The sequence below is a fragment of the Pyrgilauda ruficollis genome, unplaced genomic scaffold (genome assembly GCF_017590135.1).
Source record: "Pyrgilauda ruficollis isolate IOZ18807 unplaced genomic scaffold, ASM1759013v1 scaffold41, whole genome shotgun sequence".
Classification (NCBI taxonomy): Eukaryota; Metazoa; Chordata; class Aves; order Passeriformes; family Passeridae; genus Pyrgilauda; species Pyrgilauda ruficollis.
Genome location: NW_024525601.1, coordinates 1,254,113 through 1,280,638, shown reverse-complemented (window position 1 = coordinate 1,280,638; position 26,526 = coordinate 1,254,113).

Genomic DNA, 26,526 nt, shown 5'->3' with positions numbered 1-26,526 from the left:
AGATGCCCAAAACTAGTGTCACAGATGTTGCAAAATCAGGAGAAAAAATCAAGGAAGGAGACAGAACTTTGAGTGACATATGAGTGACATTGAATGAATACGAAAAAAAATATCTTTGCTAAAGTGAATGCCATCAAATTGCCTGGGATGCCATGAAGTGCTGGGACATAGATCGCAGCTTGCCCATTTGATCCCCATTGAAATCTTGTGAATCAGAAAATACAGACTTATAAGGGCTCTTGAAAGGAGATACAATCAAGTGACATGCATTTGAAAAAAACCTAAATGATCCAGGAAATTTTGTGCTTATTTTTGACCATCTGTGTGTTTAGTTTTTGAATCTCTTGGTCCTTTGCACTTCACCTCATGTTTTCCCAGAGCATTTTCTTGTTGTCACTAAATGTCCCAATTTTCCTGTTTTTTTCCTTTTTTTTTGATTTAATTTTATCTGAGCACATATCCTTTTCAGAGTGTTTGTAAATCTTTCGTTTTTGTTTCACAAAATTTCTTTTGCTTTTCCAATAGGATTTCAAATTTCAATGTTTGGTGCATGTCTCTGAACTTGATGGCATCCCTTGCGTTTTGATGCCTTTCTCTGTGTGAAGATTTTTTTTTTTCCAGCATCCATGCTATGTCTCTGCTGTCTTCCCTTGTAAGTTGTGTCTTCTTCCTTGATTTTCTTCCTGTGCTTTTGCAACATCTGTGAGGTTGTTTTTGGCATGTTTTTGTCCTTTGCACTGCACTTCATTTCTTCCCTGATCATTTTCTTATCACTAATTTCTCCAATTTTTTTGTTCTTCAATTGCATTTCATTTGAACATATGTCTTTTTTAGAGTGTTTTAATTGTTTCTGTTCTGTTTCACAGAATTTTGTTTCCTTTCCTGAAAATTTTCACTGTATTTTTTTAGGTAGGATTTCATAAAGAAGTGAGAATATTTCCTTTTCGTCTTCTAAGGCTGCAGGCTGACCTTGGCAGAAGGCCAGGCATCCACCAAAACTGCTCTATCATTCCTCTCCTGAAGTGGATAGAGGACAGAATCTGTAGGAAATGGTTCATGGGCTGAGATGGGGACTGGGAGAGCTGTCTCATCAAATGCTGCAGCTGGTGAAACTAACTGAAGTTAGGGATATTTAGTGAATTTATTACTAGTTTGGTGGAAAGTAAACTAAATCTAAAAACACTTACCCCCACCTCTCCCTCCTTCCCAGCTCTACCTCCCCTTCAGTGGTGCACGGAGACAGGCAATGAGGATATGGCCAGTTCCTCACTGCTCAGTGAAAGGAGTTGTTACCCTGCTCCAGCATGGGGTCTCTCCCATGGGAGACAGTTCTCCATGAACCTCTCCAGCATGAGTCCATTCTATGGGCAACAGTTCTGCACAATGTGACTAACTCTTCCATGGGGTGCAGCCCTTCAGGCAAAGCCTTCTCCAGTGTGCATCCTCCTACAGGGTCACAAGTCCTACCAGGAAACCTGCTCCAGTATGGGATCCCCTCTCCATGGGTCTGCAGGTCCCTGCCAGGAAATTGATCCAGCACAGGCCTTGCGTAGGTCACAGCCTCCTCTCACCTGCTCCAGTGTGAGCCTGGTCCACAGGCTGCAGGCGGATCTCTGCGTCCCTGATGTCCTCCATGGACTGCAGGGGCACAACTACCTCACCATGGGCTGCACCATAGGCTGCCGGGGAATCTCACCTCTGGCACCTGGATCAGCTCTTCCCTCTCCTTCCCCACTGACCCTGGTGTCTGCAGGGCTGCTTCTCTCACATATTCTCACCCCAGTCTTCTGTGACTGCAAACTTTTTCTTAAATATGTTATCACAGAGGTTTTACCACCACTTCTAATTGACCCAGCCTTGGCCAGCCCACCAGTCTTGGAGTTGCCTGGCACTGGCTGTTCTGAATATGGAGGAAACTTCTGGTAGCTTGTCACAGAAGTCACCCCTGTAGTGTAGTCACCCCTATAGTGTAGCCCCCCCCGCCACTATCAATGCAAATCGAATACAATGGCATCTTTAGTGATAAAATCATAAAAATAGGATAAGACTCAGAGAAATGGAGATAACCTTCATCAGAGTTCTGGACATTTCAGGCAGAGGTGAACACTAAAGTGCAGTGATCCAGGATTTCCAGAGGAAAAGAAGTATAACTGCATCTGCACAGGTATTTGAGAATTATCATTGCAGTGTTCTGGGGAGCCTTGATCTAAGACACCATGCTTGAAATTAATTTGTGGAAGTAAACAACCATTTTCAAGTAAAACAGCTATTTAAGTGTAGCCTCTGTCCTGAGAGTGTGTAGCAAAAATAAAGTCTGAGAAGACTTTCCTGAAAGAATACTTAGATGCAGGTTTGGGCAGGAGTAAATAGTCACAGGCTGTTCCTACTTGGTAAGCTTGGGAAAAAAAGACTTCACTGGAGGTACATCTAGAACTGCAATGCCAACTTTATTTAACAGTAGAGTGAATCTAGGCTGTGACACAACAGAGGAGTTTCTGAAAGTCTGAAGGCCCTTTTTATCATGAGGCACTTCCAAGGACTGTTTAGTGTGTCTTTACTGTTCTCAAAGTGAAAAAAAATGTAGTTTAAAAAAAATGCTAGGCTCATTTATTCTGAGCTGTTACACACATCCCAGCTTTTTGGTGTGTCATCATGAGACTCACAGAGAGCTTGGACCTGTACAGAAAGTGTCTTTGCTAATCAGAACCAGAAAAGATGCAAAGTCTGAATTTCCATTAAATAATGCAATATATTTCTGTGGGACTGAAGGTACTGAGAACAGGAATTTCAAGCCTACTACTCAGAGGCACCTGTTGACAGCACTGAAAATTTTACAGACCTGTGGAATTCCTTACTTTAACAATGTCTGACATATATTCAGTGTTAGATAAATGATTAGAGTCGTATCAGACATCTAGAGAGAAAAGGTGAGCTCTGAGGTCAGAACATCTTCCCCTTCACTTTGTTTTAATATTATTTTCAGGTTTGGGTTTTCCCTTAATAACAGAGCAAAACATCTGTTTCTCTAAATGATTTCAGAGATGTCTCTTCTGATTCATGAGTTGTCCTTTTCTCCTCCATTCCTGACTCCTTCCCTGGCGATCAACTGCCGTGTCTGTAGTAAGAACAGTGTATGGCCTTCGTAAGGTACCAGGGATGGGCTGTGGAGGCAGACCAGGGAATTCTCTTGGTGTCTAGATCCAGTCTGCTGCAGAAGCAGAGCATGTTTTTTCCTCCTGGATAGGGTGAAAAGACAATGTTTCATTCCCTTACCTTTTCCATTTGATCAATTTCTCTCCCTTACTTATTCTCAGTATATGTTACAAAAAGATACCATTTCACCCCCTGAAGTCACTGCAATTCCATGTTGGGTGAAAATATTCCTGTGTACGCCCTCTGAGATTCAACACATTGTTTAAAGTGGTGCAAATATCTAAGATGTCATATTGGCATGAAATTTAAACCCTTACACTTGTAACTACATTAGTTTTTACACTGTGTCTTTTCTCTTGATTACACAGCTTGACACTTGAATGTTTGTTTTTTTTTCCTGTCAACCTATAGACAATGTCTTTGAGCACCACAGGAACAAAATCTGAAGTAGTTATTCATACTGTCCTGCATGAAAATGGTTTTACAGGCAAGATGCACTGCAGCAAACACACTAACTTGCACTTAGCTCCTGATGTAATTGTTTTATTGTCAATAGTAGTAATAATTGCAGAGCTTGTAGTACTGTGGCACTTAGCACCCTGGCTGAGCAGAACAGAACCATAGTGTTGGGTTTTGGGATGACAGTAGAGAGCTAAACTCCTGCCTGACTTCCCTCTTCCCACAAAAAGCTATCCTGGTATTATCCTTCTCTCTCGTCATTCTTCTTATTAGTGCTGGGAATTTTTTGCATTTAATATTTGAGAACTTCTGGCTTATGAGCTATGTTGTGGTGTCTCTAGCTTATGAATTTCCATGCCAGTCAAAGTAACTAATCTATTTATTCCAATATTCCTCTATAGCTGTGTCAAGTAGTTCAGGAGATTTTGAGTGGTGACCAACAGATAATTATAGAACAATGGAGTCATATATAAACCATTCTTACCATAATCAGCAATTTATAAATTAGCTACAGATTCAGCTAAAAATTTCTGTTATCCTGAAGTCCTTCAAACCAGAAGATCATTTCTTGGCCAAATACTGAATCTGAGTGTCTTGTTTTTAATACATATAATTATGGAATGTAACAATTACAATATTCATAAAGTTTCTAATTCTAAACAGGTTGGGGTGTTTTGATGGGGGTTGGTTTTAGATTTTTTTCTTGGGGTTTTTTGGTTTTTTTTTTCCCCCTTCAAAAATATTACATAGTTTGTCTGATTTTTCTCTGCATGCTTTGGAGATAATTGTTTGCATTTGCAATGTGTGTGGGCATAACATCTGCCTCAGAGTGAGTTGCTGTGCTCACTACTCAATGAAGCAGTGAAGCATTTGAAATGCAGGAACATCCCTCAGACATCGTTGCTAGTTAATGATTCTTCATGCTCTGAATGTTGCATCTCATGCATCCTGTGTCTATTAATCTTAAAATGACAGACCTCACCTTATCAGTAGTCTCACTAAGAAATGTATCCAACAAAACCTGAGTAGAGCCTTTTGAGAAGCCATAAAGTATCTTTATCATTCAAAAAATAATAAAAAAAAAAAAAAGTTGAAAATATTGTTCTCCCTGTGCTCCTCTGTAAATCACCAACATTTAACTTGGAGCTAGTCATGCCTAATCAGGCTTTGTAGACAGAACTCAAAATGGACAAACATCCTGCTGATCTTTTCTGGCAATTTTTTTTTTTTTGGTATTTTTTTCCATATCCATCCTGGTGTCTGGAAGTGAGGCAAGCATTAGGTTAGTAGTCTGAACAGCTAAGCAGATGTGAATAAAAATCAATGATAAATGCAGTGTTCAGGAGCATGGAATGAATTTAAAATGGTACATTTACAAATTTAGACCAAATTAAGAAATAATTTGCAACCTGTTCAAAATCAGTGTGCACATCAAAGAGGAACTTGCACTTTTTGAAAAGAACGATATATTCTTAAAAGACTATTGGGGAACATTTTAAAGACAAGATATTTTAGTCCAAATTTTAAACAACAATATATTTGTGTTTGTTTTGGCATTTACTTTGAGCTCTAGCTAAAACATTGCCTCTCCTAACTGATGCAGTCTTTCTACAGTCAAGGTTCTTAAATCACAAGATATGTTTTAGTGATTAAGCCCTTTGTGTGAAACACTGTATGGTAGTCTCAAAAAGGAAAAGTGGGTAGATTTGCAGTAACCTGTTGTACTACAGAGCTTCCCAGTAGGATTTGACAAGCTTTTCTTTCTTATATTCTGAATGCAAACTAGAGTGGCTTGCATTAAATATATCCTTAAAAAAGAAATCACCTTGAAGGTTGCCATCAAGGAAAAAGGAAAAAAGAGAAGGCAGCAGGGAAACTCTTGCACAGTGAACCATAATCTTGGTACAAATGACTCGAACAGTTAAAGAAAACTCAGGGTCTCTGTGCTTTCTGAATCTTGAAACAGTCTATTATAATATTTACTTTGAATTACAATTTTTCTCTCAATAATATGCAATGCTTTATACAAACACAGAGTAATATTAAACCTTAAAAGAGATTAAATAATGCAGAAATTGAAAAATTAGGAATTTTAAAACCCACTTACCTGTATCAAAGAGGATCATAATGAATTTCATGTGGGACTCAGAAAGTTCTTACTAAGCTAAAACCTGACTTATATTGTTTAATAAAAATAATAATTTATTTTTTCCCAAGGTCATGCAGCACAAAGGAATTTAAGATTTGTGTGTCAGAGTACCAAAGAATATTAAGAGGTACCGAGCATTAGGTCTTGATTTCAAGTATTTGCAAGACATTTCTTCCTCAGTCTTGAACTGGTTTAAAAGCCAAAATTACCATTAAATATTATTCTATTTTCTAGTTTGCAACCAGGCTGTCCCTAAAAAAAACATTGTGGTGGGAAAAGAATATTAAAATAATAGAGCATTTTGAAAATGTAAGGATAACACATAATTTACAGAAATATCCTTCTCAAACTAACAGAAATTTGAAATCTTTTGAAGCTCTTCTGGACTTAGATTGCAGCTTGTTAAGGACCGAGTTGATGATGACACATTACATGACAAGTAGTTCAGAAATTCTTAAAATAAAATTTCCTTAATGTACAAAACTGAAAAGTAAAAGAAAACAGTTTATCTGTCTTCGAGTAGTGGATTGATTTTTCCTATTTAAAAAGCATGTTTTAGGGTGGTTTTTATTATTCATTAGGTGACTATCCTTGTTTAACAATGCTTATTTCAGCTAAAACTAAAGAAAAATAATTTTCATCTAATCCATTATGGATCTGATCTGGAGCTTGTGAAAATCAGCCATTTAGTAAATTGGCATGGTCTTTGGGTCAGGCTGCATATGAAGAAGAAAATGCTTCTGGTCCCAAGAAATTTTATTTTTTTAAACTTGTAAATCTTGCAGATCTGGAATAGCAGCAATATGATATACTGACAGAATTTAATTTACATATTGAGAATGTGAAGCTGACTTATCAGACGCCGAATCACAAAATAAATAAAATGGTGAGACTTAACAAATAACATCATAAAGCTTTATCTTTAGTCACCATATTCATGAAGTGTAAGATAGTGGCCAATAGCAGATTTACGATGATTACATATTTCTATTTCTACTTAATCAAAATTTCTTTGATGGCAATATGATTATAAATGGGTTTGCTTGGTAGGTTACACACAATGGAGTGCATTCTACTTTCAGATGCCTATAATTGTTTTAAATATGTATTTATTTAAAAGGAGATCAGCATTATTCAATTACACTCTGTTCATTACTCTGTGTCCAGCGCTTTAATCAGCATCCTGGAAAAAGCACTAAATGTTTTTGAATACAGCAGGCATTTACCCTACTGAAGAAACAGGGAAGGATACACCCAATTTTCATTCAGTTTAAACAGGAATCAGTTACTATTTAACAATGACAAAACTATCAGAAAATAGTTTTGAGTAGTACACTGCTCTTTCTTTTTATTCATGCTTATTAATTGTAAGTGAATTGAATCAAGCAATTATCATTTAAGTGTTGGTATTAGCATCCAGGTTTTCAGAAATCTTCCCAGATAGTCCAGAATGGAATATACCACTTGCTATTTTGGAGTTAAAAGCAGAGTAGGAAATAAACCTTCAGCATACTGCTAACAAAACAGAGTGGGATTGAAAGTGTTGTAATAAAATTGCCAAAGGGAGTAAGTTCTCAAGCAAATCAGGCACTGTTCAAATACTAAATCTTGTTTTGCATTCCAGCAAGCAGAAAAAAAGGGAGATGCAACAAAGAAAACAGACATCATCTTAGATTAGTCCAACGTAAATGGAAGAAAGAAAGCAAGCTGAAAATTGTAGAAGAGTTGATTTCACTACATGCTTATGTTAATAGGGTATTTGACTTTTGAATGCTTCATAAACCTTGTTATGTTCAGTGCTATTTGAGGTAGTAAAACAGCTGGAACTCTGCCAGAAGCTTTAATTGGAATCAGCTTAGCAGGCGCTGACAAGGTTTCCTAGTGTTTAGTTTCAACCTTATAATAAAAATGCAAAATTATGTGCTGTGTATTTTCTGTTCCTCTTAGGTGTACGCCCATAAAGGTGAGACATAGCTGTGCTGGAAAATAGAATTTTTTTTCTCACATGCCTCAGGCCAGTGTTTTAACAGGGCAGTGTGAGTAGTGTTGCTTATAATTAGATGTCTCCTCACAAAGGAGGCTGCAGAAACTCACCATAGAGCTCTCCTTTTTTGTACAGCTTGGTTATTGATTAGGCCAGTGTGTCAGATGGCCACAATTACACCAGAGGTGTTAGCAGTATGACTAGAGAATGGGATCAGAGGGCATCACCAAAGAAATATAAGAGGAGCAGTGTGATTACACTCTTCATCTAACAATAAATTAGAGGGCTGCAGACCAGGGCATCTTGCCATACAGAAGGAAGGGATTATTGTTTTGTGGAGCCAGCCCTGCAGGCTTGTCCATACGGAGGAATCTGAAAAAACAAAATTTTGTCCCAGGAAACAACTGCACTGTTTGAGCCTTTGAAACTGATTAGATTCTTTGATTCAGGAGTATTAAAAAAAAGATTATTCATTCATCATCTATAGCTACAAATTAATAGATTAAAAAAAAAATCTTTCTCCCTTCAGATTGAATGCATGATCTCTTGGAATTCTATACTTGATAAATGTAGGTCATAGAGAAATGTAACAAATATAGATAAATGACTTTCACCAAGGTTGTTAAGACAGGAATGAATCCCTGGATAACGTTACACTGTCAAGAGGCCAAAAGTAGTGAAGAAAGTCATGTCTGGGAAACATAGCTTTCAGAGTTTTAATAGAAAATCTTCATCTTGGGAAACTTCTAGTTCACAGAAAATTCCACCCGCCCTGTCCATCCCCATCCCATGAAGCCATTCTTTGCAGGCTATTTATAGTCTCACTACCAAACCTCACTACAAAGTGCATTCAATGTAGTTCCTCATCAAATCCAATGTTTAAATATACAAAGGGAAAACAAGAATAAGAAACAGCAAAAGCCATGTTTGTTTGTTATTTGGAATTACTTTGAAATATCATGGCTGAGTAGCACAAAGGTACTGACTGAGATAGAAATAGTTTTTCCAGGCCAACAGAAGTTTTATAAACTTGCTCCCAGCCACAGGCTCAGGTTTTGCAAGGATCTGTAGTCTCAGACCCATAAAGGCTTTTGAGTTCCCTGGCCTGGGGGTTTAAGGGGAAGGCAGATGATTTGACAATTTGTCAGTAGCTCAGTGCTGCAGTCCAGCAAATACACCTGTAAGAAGTGCAGTGCTTCAGGACTTGTAGGGGCTTCCTTTGAACTGAGCTTATTTTCAGCTTGCTTTAGGTATCATAGCAATTGTCTACCAGTCAGGTGCCTACTGCCTAAATTTGCCTTAGTTTTTCACTTTTGCACAGCACAGTGCATAAGGCTGATTAATCGAGAGTAGTAATAACTAGCAATTCTATGCAGACTTAAGTCTTTATGACCCTGGAATAAAAATGGGCTGTGAGACAGCATAGGCATAGGAGGATACAGAGATTTTAGACTGTGAAAACCCATAAATCTTCAAGGTCAGTCACTGCTTATTAAAGGGATACAACCTTGAGAGATAGGTAAATCTGTTCTAAAGTTAGCAAAAAGGACAGAAGACCAAATATAATGGGGAATTCAGAACCAAGAAAGAGAGGGAGAGCACATTCTAGTAGATAATGTAAAGAACTTAGTGACAAGTGGATGGAAAATTGAGAACAGAGGTAACCGCAATCCGTAACTGTGGATTGTTTCCACAGTCATCTTATCAGAGATTCACATGCTGAGGAATCTTTGTACCTCTCTCCCTGATTCTTTTGAGTAAGCTAGTGGGGCACTGGAAAGTGAACACAGAGGAAAGGTACTTATATGTTCAAATGTGTAGCTGTATGATAAAGGACTTTTCCCAGTTATAATCAGGTAATTAAGACTATGACTTTTAGTTTAATTACTGCAATAATAACCATTTCTTGTTTATTTATTAGGCAGCTAAGACTTCAATTAAACTAACAATACATTTTGACTCTGCATATAAGTTATGGCTCCTTTTTTTGCCCAGAACAACATTTTGAAAGTATGAGTGAATACCACATGTATGCACCTTGCTTTCTCTGAAGAAGTACACAAGTCTGTGGAAAAAGGAAAATAAAGACCATATTTGAAAACTGGTAAGAACATATGCCTGTGCATTTATCATACCTTTGACATTAAAGATCATCCACTGGCTATCCCAGCTGCTGTTCTGTTCCATCTCATTCTTGTTATGATTGGTAATTTTACATGTTTTTTCTCAGGGATCTCACTCTGCAGGAAAATAAAATGAAAGTAAAGCAATAAAATACTCTCATCACCTCCAAAGTTAGAAAAGAACTTGTCCCAGTAGTCCATCTTTTACTAGAATTCTGTTCTGAGTGGTTACTGAAGCTCCTCAAAATAAAATAAAAAAGATTTAGGTTTCTCTTTGCAGTTTCCAACACACGTCCTGAGAGACTCTCATGGTAAAAATGATTGTAAGAAATCAAGTCTCACCAGCCCTTGTGATCCTTGCATGAGGTTGGTAAGCAAGCAGCAACCAGAAGCTATGGTTTGTTTATGTTCTCTTTGCCTTGTTTGGTGCAGACTTTTCGTTCCCCTTTCCAAAAGGGCAGTTAAGAGTAACTGGTATAACTGGACCCATTGGTTTTTGTTCTAGAATGCTCTGTAAAGAACATGGAAGCAAACTTTTTTGTTCAGCATATGTCTGATGGAGTTCAGTATTTTCCATGGTTACAGTCATATTTAATTCAGGAACGCCTTCCTTAGCATCAAGTAGAAACAGGAAGCAGCATTGTTCTCATCAGTGTCTAATTCCATATTACATCACTTCATTTTCAGACTCCCCAAAGATAAATGTTATTTATACACTTTGATCTGCAATGCTATAACTGCATTACAATGGGAATGAAATTTCTTTAGGTGGCAGAAATTATTTTAAAGACAAGAAAGGGTTTAATTGATGGCCTAAAATCATCCTCCTGCTTCAGAGAAACAAAGCTGAAGAGTGCTGACCAGCTGACAAGAGATAAGCAAAAGTCAAACATCTAGCAACTCTAAGATTATCAAAAGCTGAATATCTAGTATCTACCAGTAGATATCAGATAAGGTTGAGCAATAGGAACTAAAAGCAGGGAGAGAAAGCAGAAAACAAATTAGAGAACAAGTTTAGCACAAATGCAGAGGAATGTCTGAAAGGTGCTGCAAAACTAGATAAAATACAGTTTGAACTCTGCATAGTTTGTATTTGCTTATCCTCTTTTTTCAAGGAAAAGTAATGCAACTCCTAAATAATTCCCCTCCCTGGATATTCTAAAAGCGTCAGGTGCACTAAATGAAGCATATTTGAATGGTGGTAAATGATCAGCAGGCACTACACCCTCGTTCTGATCAGGACAGGGTTGATTTTTGCAGCAGCCAGGAGGGGCATGGTCAGGACCCTGTGGTTATTCCACACTACCTCATGCCATGCAGAATGGACAGAGAGGTGGTGTGTCCCTTCCAGTGTGGGCTGGGGGAAGAGTGTGTGGTGACAGGCTCCACATGGGGAGCATTGTGTGTGAATTTTTTGCTTGCCTTTTACACTCTGTTATTAATATTGTTATTACTACTAATTTTCTTATTTCATTCCTCTTTTTAGTAAATTTTTTATTATTGCAACTCATGATCTATTTTGTGCCTACAGCTCTCCTCTTCATCTCACTGCAGGGGAAGGGGTGTGGGGAGGAAATGAGAGAGCAGCATGCAGCCTGGTGCGTTCCACTGAGAACAGTAAATTGGGGAACACCATTCCTTAACCATGGAACACTATAATGCCCATCTATGAAAACACTTTTGAGGGAAGTAAAAGCTTGTGAAAATGGGAAAAAGAAAAAGATTCCATTGTTTCAGATTTGAGTGCTATTTATAGTTAGCTTTCTTCATCAAAAGAGTTTTGAAAGTTCACTGTGTGCATCTATTTTAAGTTCACCTATTAAGAACCTTATTTTTGCCCCTGTCCATACAGGTAGGTTACACAATGCACACCCATGGTCTGATGTGTCAATTATACAAAGCAATGGAATCAAGCTGTCCATCTGATGATCAAGATTAATTTGTCATGTGAGCATTGCTGATCTGTGTCTGTGCCACTGCAAATGCTTTTGTGGCATATACTGTGTTTTCTCTGTTGCTGTTGATTACATATGGCTCTGTTGAGGCCAGAGTATCAGACATATCTTTGACTCCAGCTGAAGGTTTTTTCTTGCTCTGACTCACAAAACTCTAAAAGGAAGGCTATATGATTTGGACGACCAAGCTGTAGATATTTCAGCACATGTGCTAGGCTATACTTTCTCATACAAGAATGGCCTTTGTTACTAATTAGGGTTATGAGCATGGTGGAGCATCTTCATACAATCCTTCATCAGCCACTTGGTACGTACCATGCACAAGAAAAGCCAACTCAGGCTTTTTTAAATCAACTCCATTAGGTCTAAATGGACCACTTTTTATGCAAATAAAAAAGGAATTGTAGCATTTCTAAAGGTATAAAATATTTGAGTAGGTGATATCTTTTACAAACATTAAAATGTGGTAAATTGATCACATAGCCGATGTACAAGCATTTGATCTTTCTGCCATTCCCTGCAAAGTACAATGCTCTAAACTGCACTTCAGCTTCTGAGAAATGTCATAGGGAATTTTTCATGGAGCTGGGGTTTTTCTTACCAAACTCTCCTGCCTGTAAGGAAAGCTGATTCCTAGTAAGGTATTCCTTATTTTTTATCAAAACCTTTAAAATGTTGTGACTATATGAATAGTTATGGAAAGGATCTGTGTGCGTGACCATGTGTGACAGAAATCTGATTGCTACCAGCATCCAGCATGTGTTGGATATTTATATTTTAAGTTATGAGGTTATGTCATACTAAAAAAAAAAATCAGAAATATAGAATCTGTAACTACCACAGGATTAATCTTGCTAAACAAGATCATATAAAATTACTCAAGGTGTACTTCAAAGGGATTTCTATATTTAAAATGATTTTGTGTTCTCAAGTGGGTATGTGTGTGGTCAATATAGTTTATAGACTGATATATTTTATGACATGCAAGTTACAGGAAGGGGATTCAATGTACCATTTAATGTATCAATTAGTGCTGTAAATCATCTATGAGCTGGACAATCTAATTGTTTGTTCATCACTTCCAGCAGGATGAGGCAGGAAACTGCTGCCAGCTGTTGATATTCTGCCTTTGTTTTGAAACTGTGCAGAGGAAACAGCTGTTTGCAGTGGGAGTTTTGAGGACTGAAAGGTGATCCTTAGTCCTAAAATCTGTGATAAATTAGGAATTTATGTTGTCTGAGTGAACATGTTACTGCAGGTTGGCTAAATAAAGGAATGTACGTTACTGCGGTCAAGTCCACAATAGCGATTTTTTTTTGTCTGTGCTTTACAGATCAATTTTATGACAGTATTACCATGCCAGAGCACATACCTCAAAAATTAAACAAATTCTTGAGGAGTTTATTCCCCATACAACTGAAATTTTTCAGTCTGTGGCATGATATATGTTAAACCTGAGTCATCTCCCTGAATTATCACAAGTTACAAATAGGTTGATGAGGTAACATATTACCATCTTTTTACACAAAAAAATAATCTTTGTTAAGTAGAGAATTATAATCCTGCTCTTTCAGAAGAATGAGGAAAGTAAAGCAGACAGGACAGCTCTGTGTAAAAAGGAGCAGATGTGAACTGCTGGTCCTGATTCCGTTTGATCAAGTAGAGACAAGGTTCTGATAGACAGGAACAAGTCTAAAGCAAAGACTTTTCAGGATAGAAATATTACTGCCATTTCCCTGTCTGGACATATAATGCAATGAAACCAGAAAACAAATTTGACTCTGTGTATCAGCAAGGATTTCCTACATTATAAGGGAATCATGAAAGAGGATTTAAAAGCCAAGCTTTTTTTCTTCCTCTTATCACAGGGGTTGCAGAGGCACTCTATTTTTCTTTCTTGTCCAGTTGTGAAGGGACTTGATGGCCCTTTGCATTCTGGATGGCAGAGGGGTAAATACAAGTCATTTAAACCTGTGTCATCTTTCAAAGTTGCCAGGCACTGTTCTTTTCATTATCGTTACACACTGTTCATGGACACTTTTGTTGGTTTCTTTGTAATTTTCTTTAGTTTGCAAAAAGACGATAAAAATAACTCATATTGCAACAGAACAGAGCTATTTAAAAATATTGCATATTTACCAGTAACATGAATAGGCAATTTTAGTACAGTCACCTGATGCTAGGATTTTCAAAACAATGTGGAGCATAATTCCTTTAGACTGCCTAGAAAATCCCAGCCTGGGATCTTAGCAGCATACAGAATATATTAAGAATACAGATATGTCAGGAGATTCTCATAGTTATATACAGTCTTTATGAAGCATTTTGCTTGATCCCATGAATTGGTTTAAATGGTTCACAGACTTTGCAAGGCATAAATTGCACTCAGAAAGTAGAGGGTTTTTTTCCACAATAATTTTCCTTCTTGGAAAATATCTTAGGTGCAGAATGAAACTTACTGCATAAGTTTCCCTTTTGTGTATCTTCCATAAACTTCAGACAACCCTCTTCTGAAATAATCTTATCTCTTAAAAAAGTAATTGCTATAGCCCTCTGCTGGGGTAGAATTATCTAACTTTTCTCATCAAATTTCATTATTTTAACAGATAGGGCAGTGTCTAATTGTCTTCACTCTAAGAACACTTGCTAATCAAAAATTCTAAAAACACTTGGCTGATTCTTTGATAAAGACTGAAAGAATCAGCAAATCTTTGGGAGAAGTCAGCAAGTATAACCAGTATGCCTATTTTTCAGGTTTCTATTGAGACTTATCCTTCCTGTGCATCAGTTTTATGAGCATTCATGTGTGTGCTAAGTTATTTTTATCAACATTTGTCAGGGTGAGAACAAAGATATAAAACTACACAAAAATTTACAAAAAGGTTATGTTGTAGAATACCTGTTACTTGAACTCAAGATGTCCTTGACATTTAGATTCAGTGCTCTTTCAAGATGTTAGAGGCAGCATTCCCAGGGAGTCAGTCCTATGTTCTACCGTGGTGGCACAAAACTAGAAATCTACAGCTGTGAGGTAGGACTTAGCTGGCACCCAGGGACTCACCACACTGACAGTGAGGTCTGGTCTGGTTACCAGAGATTTTCTATGATTTGTGACAGTTTTTTCAATCATTAACTTCCAAATCGCTTGCCATACAGTTGATGTAAAACCAACTTAAACCTGGGATATCCTTGTATAGGCTCTGTCCCAGAGGCTAAAGACTTTCAGATTCCTTTCTCAAACAAAGTCAGAAACATGTTATTTCTCATTAGAATGGATTTTCTAGCTCCAGGCAATGCTCTGGTCTACTTCATAGCAGTAGGTAGGTGACTCTGGCAACAGCTGCAGGAAACTCATGCTCTCGGTGAATAAAAAAGGTCAAATATCTAGGCCAAATTTCCTCTGATGTAAACCAGAAATCTTATTACCAACTTACACACTTCTATTAAAGCTCTGTGGTCCTTGGATGAAATCTCTGCGTACTATTACATTATCTTTGTTCCATGCATTTGTCAAGGCCTGAATTCAGTGCAGCAGCATGTTTTCTTAAACACTGACAATAGCACAGTGTCTGGTACTCCTGAATTAATTCAGAATTTCTGTTTTTAAAACCAATTCCTCCCCACATTAATTAAAAAGAATCCTAAAAACAAAACAAGCAAAAACCCCCTCATCAGGCAGTCAAAACCTTAGTACCAGAAATGACAAATACATTTGGAAGTAGTGCTAATCAAATTTGGATTTTATGACTGAAGAACTTAGTCTAAGAAAGAAACCCTGAGGAGACATGTGGGTGACTATTGCACTGGGTTTTTTATCCTGCCACATAAGTTTAAGGAAAGCTTCATTTTTTGTATGCTCCTTGTTGAACCTGCTAAATAGAAACAGTCTGCAAGGGGAATAAATCTAACAAATTTACAATGTGTTACCAGTATTTTCTTTAAAGATGTATTTTTTTTCCTTTCAGCAAGCTTATCCTGGAGCTCTTTTATCAACCAGTATTGTCATCATTCAGCTTCACAACCCCATTTTGTAGGGCTCGTCCAATACTTTCACTATATAATAATTTTTAAATTAATGAAAGTTATTAGTTCAGTCTTAAAAACATAGTCATCCAGTGCTTTACTGTGATCAGTATACTTCATTCTCATGATGGCCTTGTGAAGCAGATAAATAATCTGGATCTATATTAAGGATGGGAAAGGTCACACACACAATACATATAGACCATGTTCCAAGACTCCCAAGTTAGCACTGATTTAATTGTACTCTAACAAGAAATACCATGTAGAGCTAATTGGCTGGTCTCAGTGCAAGCACTTTGCGTTGCCTGACCATAAAGTTATTCTGTTATCCATCATACAGGTTATGGTTATCTGGTATGAAGGGTCCAGGTTTCTTATGTGCTTTAGCCCCTGAATTTAATCCGAGTGGTCTTAATTCTAACCTGTGATGTAGACATAACTTGCGATGTGGAAAAGAAAGACTTAGCTCCACAAAGGAACATAAGACATACAACTATTTAAGCGGAAGTTGGGCATTCACAACCCTGTGAGGATCAGGGTCTTTCTGGTCTAATCATGGTTCTATATGCCAAGAAGAGAACTGGTTTTCACCGCTGATTCCTGAAGTTATTGCTGTTGTCACCAGAATATCCAGATGAGGTTTTCCTTCCAACCTGTTTTGGCAGAGGAATCTATCAATGAAGGAGCTTACACGCTTTTGACACTCTCCAATTTGACTGTTCCTGCTGCTGCCGCTGAAATCATCCTTAGGAATGTGTTGTACAATGGCCACTTGTTGAAGAAAGCTTGCACATCTTTCCTGACATCAGACATGAGCTGGTTTGGTAGCACTGCATGGAGAGTGTTTGATCTGAACATTTCTGCAAATAGGTACAAACCAGCCAGCTGGAACCATGAAAAACCTGAACGCACAGTTTTGCTGGGTCCACCCTCAAAATGTACTTTTATGGAATAACAGCAGAGCAAAGAATAGAGCCTAAAATAATAATACACCCCCCTGCCCCCCCCAAACCCCAAAGCATGTTAGCTTTGTTTTTTTTTGTTATATTCAGACCCATTTTTTCTGAAGTCTTTTTTTCCTTCTCCAAAACAACATTCTTGCAGTGAAACAAAACAAATGAAAGATTTCTAAGAAAAGAATGGCAAAAAATTTCATTTTAAATTATTTTTCTACCACTTGATATACTAATTTCTCCACATGATCTGGATTTGGTAAGATTGCCAGAGGAATGACCTTGTTCTGTACTTCAGTTTACGTTTTCATCTTCAAGAATTTGAGGTGGCTTATGAGCCAGGAAATGTAAAATATGAGAACACACCTTAAAGCAAATACATTTCTTTTATGGAATAAATAGAAAATTGCAGCTTCTTATATGGCAGAAGCCCTAAGTTATAAGAGTGTAATAAAATCAAACCTGAAATTTCCAATTTTATGTTATATTTTTCTCTTGTCAGAGGGAAACCTAATAAGAACTGCCTTTGGTAGAAGGCATCTAAAAGAAAAGCAGATGAAAGGGGAAAGTAATTGTGGGGTTTCATTTATTTATTTATTTATTTAGTATCATTATGAAGACTTTCATTATTTACATTATTTTGTTGAGGGGAAAAAATGCTTTTCGGTACAGCTTGAGAAAAGTGCTTGTCATACCTGTCATTTTTTTGGTCTTAAAGCCAGCATTTTCATTTTTGGTTTGTGCTACTTTCAGCAGAAATTTGGGATGATTAGCATACCTCCAGAGTAACATATCTTTTTGTCATTAATTAGAATTTTTTTCCTGAAAATTCTGTTACAGAAACATAAATTATAGGATCAGTTTATCATTCCCTTAAACACCTCCAGGAATTGTGACTCCGCCATCTTCCTGGGCAGTCCCTTCCAATGCTTTCTTGACAACCCTTTCTGTGAAGAAATTTATCCTAATATCCAGCCTGAACCTCTCCTGGCATGGCTTGAGGCCATGTCATTTTGTCCTGTTACTTGTTACCTGGAACAAGAGGCCCTTACCTGGCTAAACCCTCATTTCAAGCAGTTGTAGAGAGTGGAAAGGTCACTCCTGAGCCTCCTCTTCTCCAGGCCAATCAACTTGAGATCCCTCAGTTGTTTCTCACAGGATTTACCTCTAGATAACTTCCTACCAGACCAAACTGAGATTAGAAATCTGAAATTTCTTTCCCAAAATAGTTTTGCCATATTAGATAGAAAGTAACTTCTGAAAGTCACAGATGTAATATAAAGTGTATTTTACACTTTTCTGACATGCATACTAGAGCTCTGGAAAAGTAGAAGACTGCCACAGTAGAAAATTAATTCCTTGATATGACCTTATTGTAAAGTTTAGGCAGTTCTTAAACTCATTTCCTGTATCTTCTAGTCATCTCACCTTACCTTGTACTAAGGGATCTGGCTACATTTTCAGAATAGTTTATAGATGGACTTTTAAGTGCAAATGATTTGACGCTGGAACTGTGTGTTTGTCATTCCTGGTAAAGTTGATGATCTAAGATTTCAGCTTAAAGGTGATACTGCAATAGAAGACTGTACAAATAATAAATGATAATAATTAAGCAGAACATTCTGAGCATGAAAAGTAGCACTAACACAGCTCCCCCAGGTGCCTCTTCCTGACTTGAAGAGTTCACCTTGAGGATGAATTGCCAGTTCATTCTCCATGCCCATGAAATTTCTAGTCTCTCTGAGAGGCTCTATTAGCAGCAATTGTGTTTGTAATTTGTAGACATGTCAATCAACTAATTTCATATAGACCACTGAACAATTATTAGAATGCAACAATTTGGATTTTTACTGACCCAGGCTGAATTTCAGCTGGTAATTTACATGTGAAAGACTCCATATGGTATTACAAAGTCCCCGAGCCTGCAGTTTCCAACTGTTTATTTAATTCAGGTATGCTTATTAGTTTTAACACATTCACACAGTCTACACAACTTAGTTTGTAGATCTGCATGGATAAATGCCATTGACTTGCTAATGAATGTGGAAAGCATATTTTGCTAAATTAATATGGTGTGCTTAGGACATTAATCAAAAGTGGTAGTAATTTTAGAGCCTTCAATTTCTTTCCTCTTTTGGTTGTTCCTTGTTTTCAGAGTGGGGGCTTAAATTCTTCACCTCTGGAAGTGTTGCACAGAATCACAGAATGCTTGGGGTTGGAAAGGACCTCTGGGTATAATCTAGCCCACCCCCTTTCTAAAGCGGGTTCAACTGGAGCAGGTTGCACAGGTTCACATCTAGGTGGTTTATGAATATGTCCAGAGCAAGAGATCCATAGCCTCTGGGCTGCCTGTTCTCATCCTGTGTCACCCTCGATGTGCCCTTCATGTCCTTCAGTTTGTGCCCATTGCCCTTTTCTGAACTGAAAAGAGCCCATCCCCATCTTCGACACCTGCTCTTAAGAGGTTTGTATGTATTGATAATATCCTCCTTATGCATTGATAAGCCATCTCTTCAGGCTAAACAGCCCCAGGTCCCTCAGTCTCCCTACATAAGAGAGTTGACCCAGCCCCCTGATCATCTTTATAGCCCTCTGGACCTGCTGCATGTCCTTATTGTACTGAGGAGCCCAGAACTGAACGCAGCACTTCGGATTTGTCTTCACCAGGCCTGAGTGAAGCAGCCAGATCAGCTCCTGTGACATGCTAGCAGCGCTCTTCTCTGTGCAGCCCGCTGGCCTTCTTGGCCCCAAGGGCCGCTGCTGGCTCATGGACAGCTTGTTGTCCACCAGGACCCCCAGGTCCTTCTCTGCAGCGTTGCTTTCCAGCAGATCAGCCCCTAACCTGTACTGGTATGTTGGATTGTTATTTCTCTTTAGGACCCTGAAACTTCCCTGTGTTGAACCCGAGCAGGTCTCCGCCCAAACCTCTATCCTTACATGGATGCTTTTGCCCTCATTTTTGCTGTGCTGTCCAGCTTGACTCTCTGCCCAGCCACATACAGCTTGAGGCTCCAGCTTGTTCCTGAGAGTCCTGATATATGGAAGCTGTATGAATTTACCCTTCCTGTGGCCTGGACTGTGGCCCAGGGCCCAGTAGCTGCTTTCTAGGAATCTTCCCTGAATCACAGGGAAGTTTGTCCCTGGACATGGAAAAATGTGGGAAAGTTGAGAGGTTCCATTTTGCTTGAGCAGATGCTGTGCAGTTTAGATAACTGACTTAACCATTTGTTCAAGGTTTTAGTCCTTGGAGAACTGCTAAAATATTTGGACACCTGGGAGCACGTGAATGCTACTGACTTCCCTACTGCATTTATCATCAATGTTTTTTTCCGGAATTAACAATTTCAACTAAGAACTTGCATAATATCAGATTTTATGAGAAGTTCTCAGTCTTGCCTAGCTAGAAAAACCACAAGGGAGCAGCCTTTCTTAAGGTTTCTCAGGCCTTTTGGTTATCAACTAGTAAGTATAGAGAGGCACAAACAAATAAAGTTAAGGTAGAACTTTACATGCATATCAGATATTTCAACACTTGACAGAGGGAAATTCACTTTGTTTTATTTTATTTAAAGGCAGTGCTCAGTCTTGCATGAGACAGAGTGTGCTTGGCCCGGACCTACAAGAGCTAATTAGCATACTAGGAATTAACTAGGAGAGCAAGTGCTGTGCTGCATTAGCCCAGGGGCTTAGGGGGTGCTTTACAGAAGTGAGGCTCACAAGGACTTAGGAGGAGCTTGCTTCCATCAAACTATGAGAAGTCCAGATAGCCAGGTCCAGTTCATAAGTGTTATTCTACTTCTGGGAACTGCAATGGGCTCTGCACTTCACTGACTGCAGGAACAAGACATAAACATCCTCCTCCCTGACCTTTTTGACTATCCAGAAGCTTTGCTACTGTTGAAAAGACACAAGCACTGCCAGAAGTCTTGTCCAAGCAACCTGAACTAAATCTGTATGACAGCCAGAGTCAGCAAAATACTAGAAAGAAGGATCTCATTCTCATGCAAATGTCTTGAGAAAGAGAGAATTAGAGAAGTGAAATATACATAAAATGTGATATATTACAATAGTTTCTAAAAAGAACAATTTTCAAAGTTTTCTTGAGCTGTCAGCAGCTGTTTAAATTTGTTCAGAAGCAATGGGGCAAAATGAAATCTTATTCATATATGATTATTTTTATACTTTCAGGGCCTTTTTTCCCCCCAGGTATTATCTAGTGACACACAAGATAATGCACTAGGTCCAGGCAGAAACACCGCAAAAAAGATCAAACATTTCACTTCATCGTCTTCAAATACTTTCATGCTACTGTGGGCAAGAAGAATAGAGGCAAAGAAGCAAAAGGACACTTTAAAAAGGATCAAGGAACGAAAGAGTTTATACACTGAGCTGCTACAAATTACTGCTAGTAAAGCTGAAAAATCCCCAAATGCTGGAGATGTAGCAGTCTAGGAATGCAAGTAGAGATTTAAACTTCAATGAACAACCCTACCTCCCCCTACGCTTGCTTGGAGAAACACAGTGCCTGCTGTTCACCTATTAGTCTTGGGAGGAAGAGAAATGTGCAGGTGGCCTATATATAAAATATACATGATTATACAAGTATGGTCGATCTACGTGTGAATGCAGTAATGGCAGTATTGAGGGCCAAGACTCATCTTCACTAAAAAAATTTAAAAAAATTTTAAAAATTTTAAAAAATCCTAAACCTCAAATTCACAGTTAGAGTGATACAGAAAACCTCAGGTGCTCTTTTTATTTGTTTATGTTCAGTGTGTCACTGAATTTAGAGTGTCACTTTTTTTTTAAACAGGTGAATAATAGGCTTTCCTAATAAAGTCCTTAATATTTCATCAAAATGGTGAATGCTTATTTCTATCATGCTGAGCACTTTCTTCAGGATAAAGCATCACTACTTTTCCATCTTTACCTCTACAACTTATGATTACTCTCTACTCTACTCTGTATTTAATTTTATTTAAGCATCTCAGAACTCCTTCATATAAAGAAGTAGGTATGTATATAATAAAACAATGAGGACTTCACGCCAATTTCCAGTTAGGCTTAGTTAAGAAATGTAAGAAGCTTTAGGAGAAAACCCATTTTGTCAAAATTACTTGGCCAGTTGGAACATTAAAGAAATTAAATATTTTGGGCAGCCACCTCAATTTTTACATGCTTATTGTGACATATTGAAACTGTTCCTTGTCATTAAGAGATAGTGGCAGTGATTGTGTGATGATTTCAGCATCATATGGCAGGACAGAAACCGTATCAAACCTAATTCTCACTCACATACAGGAAGGGTAAGAAGATCTTCATGTAAATGAGAGCTGTTTCAAATGCTGTCTTAATAAACTATAAAATTCTCAGGCTGTTGTTCAGTGGCTCTTCTGCTTTTTATAACACAACCATTTTCATAGCTGTTATTTATTCAAAATGAATTAAGATTGTGCAAAAAAGCTTGCTATAGATAGAAAAAGCAGGCTTTTGGTCCCCTTATTCTAACGATTTTTGAATCAAAATCAATACAGTATTTCTTGAAGGTTTTTTAAGAACTGACCAAAAGATACAGTGGAGCAAGTTTGAAAACGCCCAGAGAGGAGTGAGCTGCAGAGACAGGTTCATGCACTCTTTAGCTTCTCCACCTCCCGTGGGACAGCGATCAGATGGAAGGCAGAATGGTATCAAAGGAGCACAGTTGTTCTTTTTTAATTTTTTAAAATAAAAAAAAAATAAATCTTTCCTTGTAGTGGGTTTAAGGATGTTTGACCCATTAAGCTCTTTATCTGTCAATTTGTTTTTTCTAATATTACATGACAGATCTCTAAAAAAAAAGGAAATGTCAGAGGCAGGAAATTGTGTCTTGGTCTTAGCCGGCTACCACTGTTGCAGTAGGGAAGGAGGGTATTAATGGCATTAATTAATGTCAGGAAAGAAAGATCCTGTGTGGGCCCTGCCACTAGGAAGACTTTTAAAATACTTAATGTGTGATAGTGGGCCTGACAGCAGGCTGTTAGTAGCCTTCTATGTACATTTTTCATCCTTAAATTCAAATCCAGATTTATAAGGAATTTCAAAAATGATACAGAAATGACATCATTATAACAAGGCCATGTGTTGAGCCTCTATGTGAATTTTTTTTTAATATAAAAAAGAAATCAATAGTTCAATGATAGAAAGCTACAATCCCAGCTGTATTTCCAGATTTTGTATTTGATAGCCACAAGCTGCAGGACAATGTTTGTGACAAACCTGCATTTTGAGAAACCTTTCAAAGACATGACAAGAATACAGGCTGGTTTTTATTGCCTCCAGCAATACCAGCTCGTGCTCTGATCTCTCTAGATTTTACATGCTCTGGTAGGCAGGTTGAGTGCTTGACTGGCAAACTCCAAGGAAATCCAAAATACTGCTAGTGACTGTGCTGGCTGCTGTGCAGTTACCACTGTATTTGTTCAACACTGAGCCTGTCACCTAATATATCTGTAACAAGCACTGACTTCTGGAATAAAGGCTCCGAGTCAAGTTGCTTAATCACCCAAGGTCTCATAAGGACCATACATCAGGGAAAATACAATTTTTAATGTGCTGTTGATTTACATTCTTCCTGCAGCTATATTCAGAGACAGAATGCTTCAGTCCCTGTTTGAAGCTCTTCTCATGTGATGTCTGCTACATCATATTGTTTTTCTGATTTATGCAGTGGAGTTTGGGAGACAGAATTGCTCATAAATACTCTTCAGTTTCTTCAAGTGTCTGGAATTAGCTTATGATTTAATATTTATAAAATATTTTGGAATCTCTGAGAAAGGTTCTGTAGAATGCATTTCTAGGGGTAGTTTCAGATACAGAAGTTCAGGCCATGGCAGAAAAGAGGTAAGAGAGAGAGCATATATAATTTCAGTGGATATATCGCAATTAAAAGTCCTTGTCAAAGGGAATCCTGTGGCAGCCTGAAGATAAGGAAGACAATACCTCAACAGAGACTAAAAGAAATTTAAAAGATTTACAAAAGCATATTTTTCTGATGCATGCTTGAAGTGTTATGACTCTATGAGCATGATACAAATCGTTGGGCTAAACCCTGGCCAGCAGCCAAGCCCCATGCAGCCACTTGCTCACTTCTCCACCAGGGGGATCAGAGATAGAATTAGAAGGGTAAAAGCTGGAAACCCCACGGTGAAATAGCAACAGTTTAATAGGGAAAGCAAAAGCTGAGCACACAAGCAAAGCAAAACAAACAATTAATTCATCACTTCCCATGGCCAGGCAGGTGTTCAGCCACCTCCGGGACAGCAGGGCCCCATCACAAGTAATGGTGACTTGGAAAGACAAACCCTGTCACAAAACATCCTCAATTTCTCCTTCTTTCCCCACTTTTTATGCTGAGCATGATGTCACAGGGTCTGGAATACCCCTTTGTTTGGTTTGGGTCACCAGTCCAAGCTGTGCCTCCACCCAGCCTCCCAAGTACCCCCAACTTTCTCACCAGCACGGCCATATGGAAAGCAGAAATGGCCTTGGCTCTATGTGAACCTTGCTCACCAACAACAAAAACATCTCTGTACTATCAACCCTGTATTCAGCACAAATCCAAACCATAGCCCCACACTAGCCACTCTGAGGAAAATGAAATATACTCCAGCCAAAATCAGCAGATTAATTTTGGAATTTTCTGTTAATAGTGAAGTGGTAGGGTTGTTCAGTTTGTTGACAATTTTTTTAGAAAAATGCAAAATGAAAATAAGGAAAATGTACTTAATTTTAACATCATATAGTCATCAATAGAAGAAGGCCATTCCAACTTGCTAAACAAAATTGATATTTTAAAACAAAATGGCCAGTAATTACAGTAATTTTCTATTATCCAAATCTCTGGTTGACAATAGCTTCATATGGCTTCCCAAGTCATGTTATAGCTCTAGTTATAGCTTAGTGTTGCTGCTGAATATTCCAATAAATATTGACTATTTGTCTTTGAATGTCTGATAGCATTAGAATCTTATTCAAACAGGAGCCTTTGCTTTTTGCAATGGCTTTCTAAGAGGAGATTAATATAGCATAACAATACTTATTATTATAAATATAACAGAAGAGAGATTATTGAGTCCATCATGGCATCCAGTGCTATTTGTCTCACTTATCAGAAAAAGGTCCCCACAAACACAAAAGTCATCACGCTTTGCAGAAACATTAATAATTTTTAAAGAAGCAGCAAAAAATAACTGAGGTGCAAGAAGAAAGCAAGTGAGAACACAGAAAAAACCCAGAGATGCAAAGGTAGAAGACTGGAACTGCCACTGCAAAGGCACTGTATTTTTGGATGATCTCAGCACATTAGTACAGTATGGAGAGTCCTATCCAAACCTGAACTCTGAACCAGTACATATTAGTGAGGTTGCAGTGTGTCCTCTATGGATGTTGCTAGTGTTGTTTCTTTTTCTATCCAGGCTTGAAGGCTTCTCTGCTTACTACATCTCTGAATGCAAAAGCTTGCACAAAGGAGAAGAATACTTGCCAGGTGTAGGTAATGCTCTTAACACTCCAAATGTAAAATCTCTTTGCTTTGATTATCTTCTTCCTGAAATTTCTTATACAGGTTTTAGGCAGCAGAATTGGCAGCCGTTAATCTAAAGCCAACACTGAGCAAACGATATTGTGTTGTTTGGGACTGTGCTTATATGAGCTGGACAGTTCTGACAGTCAGAATTGGGTGCCTTGGGAGCATTGTCAAGGCTAAGTGGAAACAGAAATTCAAGGAATGACTCAGTGGAACAGCCACTGGTCATACAGTGGTAGTTGTGCAGTTCTGGTCCTCTCCATCTCAGAGAGCATATAGTTGAAAATAGTCTGAGGAAAGGCAACAAGGATTATCAAAGTTCAATAACCATGTGAGAAACAAGTAAATAAAAGAGAAGCCTTCTGTTTGAAAAAGAAATGAGTAGGCAAGGTATAAGCAGATTTGGATAGCTAGGGATTGGAAATGATTGTTTTCTGCATCTTTCTTCACCAGAGACCAGGAGAGGAGGGGGTCAAAAGTAGCCAGAATATAGGTGAATTGAACAGTCTGCAATGGTTTAGTTGTGGTACTCCTTGCCAGAATATGCTGTAATTATTTAAGCTTACAAAGGTCCCAGAAAAAGTTGGTGAAAGTCATGGAAAAGAAATCCTTGTGACATTTCTAAATGTATATATGATCAGAAATTACTTGATCTGCAAAAAATTTGGAGGCAATGGGAATACTTCAAGGAAAAGTATGTGGTAACTCTGTTCTTATACTCTTGTGAGAAACTTCGTTTTGTTCTCTCTGAGAGATGGACACAGGGCTTGGAGGACCTGGTCAGACCAAAGATGACTCTTATGGTTTTGAAATGTAGTTGGAATGAAGTCACACCTTAGGCTGTACCTGCGTTGTCCAGACTTACCAGGCTGCTTTGAACACAGGCAGAAAGAAGCACCTATGGCACAAAACAGCGCTGAAGCATTGAATGATCAATAGATATTGCAGGATAACAGAGAAAAAGGAGCAACAAAGAAAGGACCTGCAGTGGAAAAACAGGCAGTTAAAAGCTGCATGAGAGTTGAAACTCCCTGGAAATAGAAGAGTTTTAAACAGCACTTCACTCTGCCTTTGCTAGCAAGGGATGTCAGGAAAAGGCACAGTTTCAGAGATAGTCTTGTTTCTAACAATAGCTAGCTCTGAAGCTCTTGATGTGTTTAATAG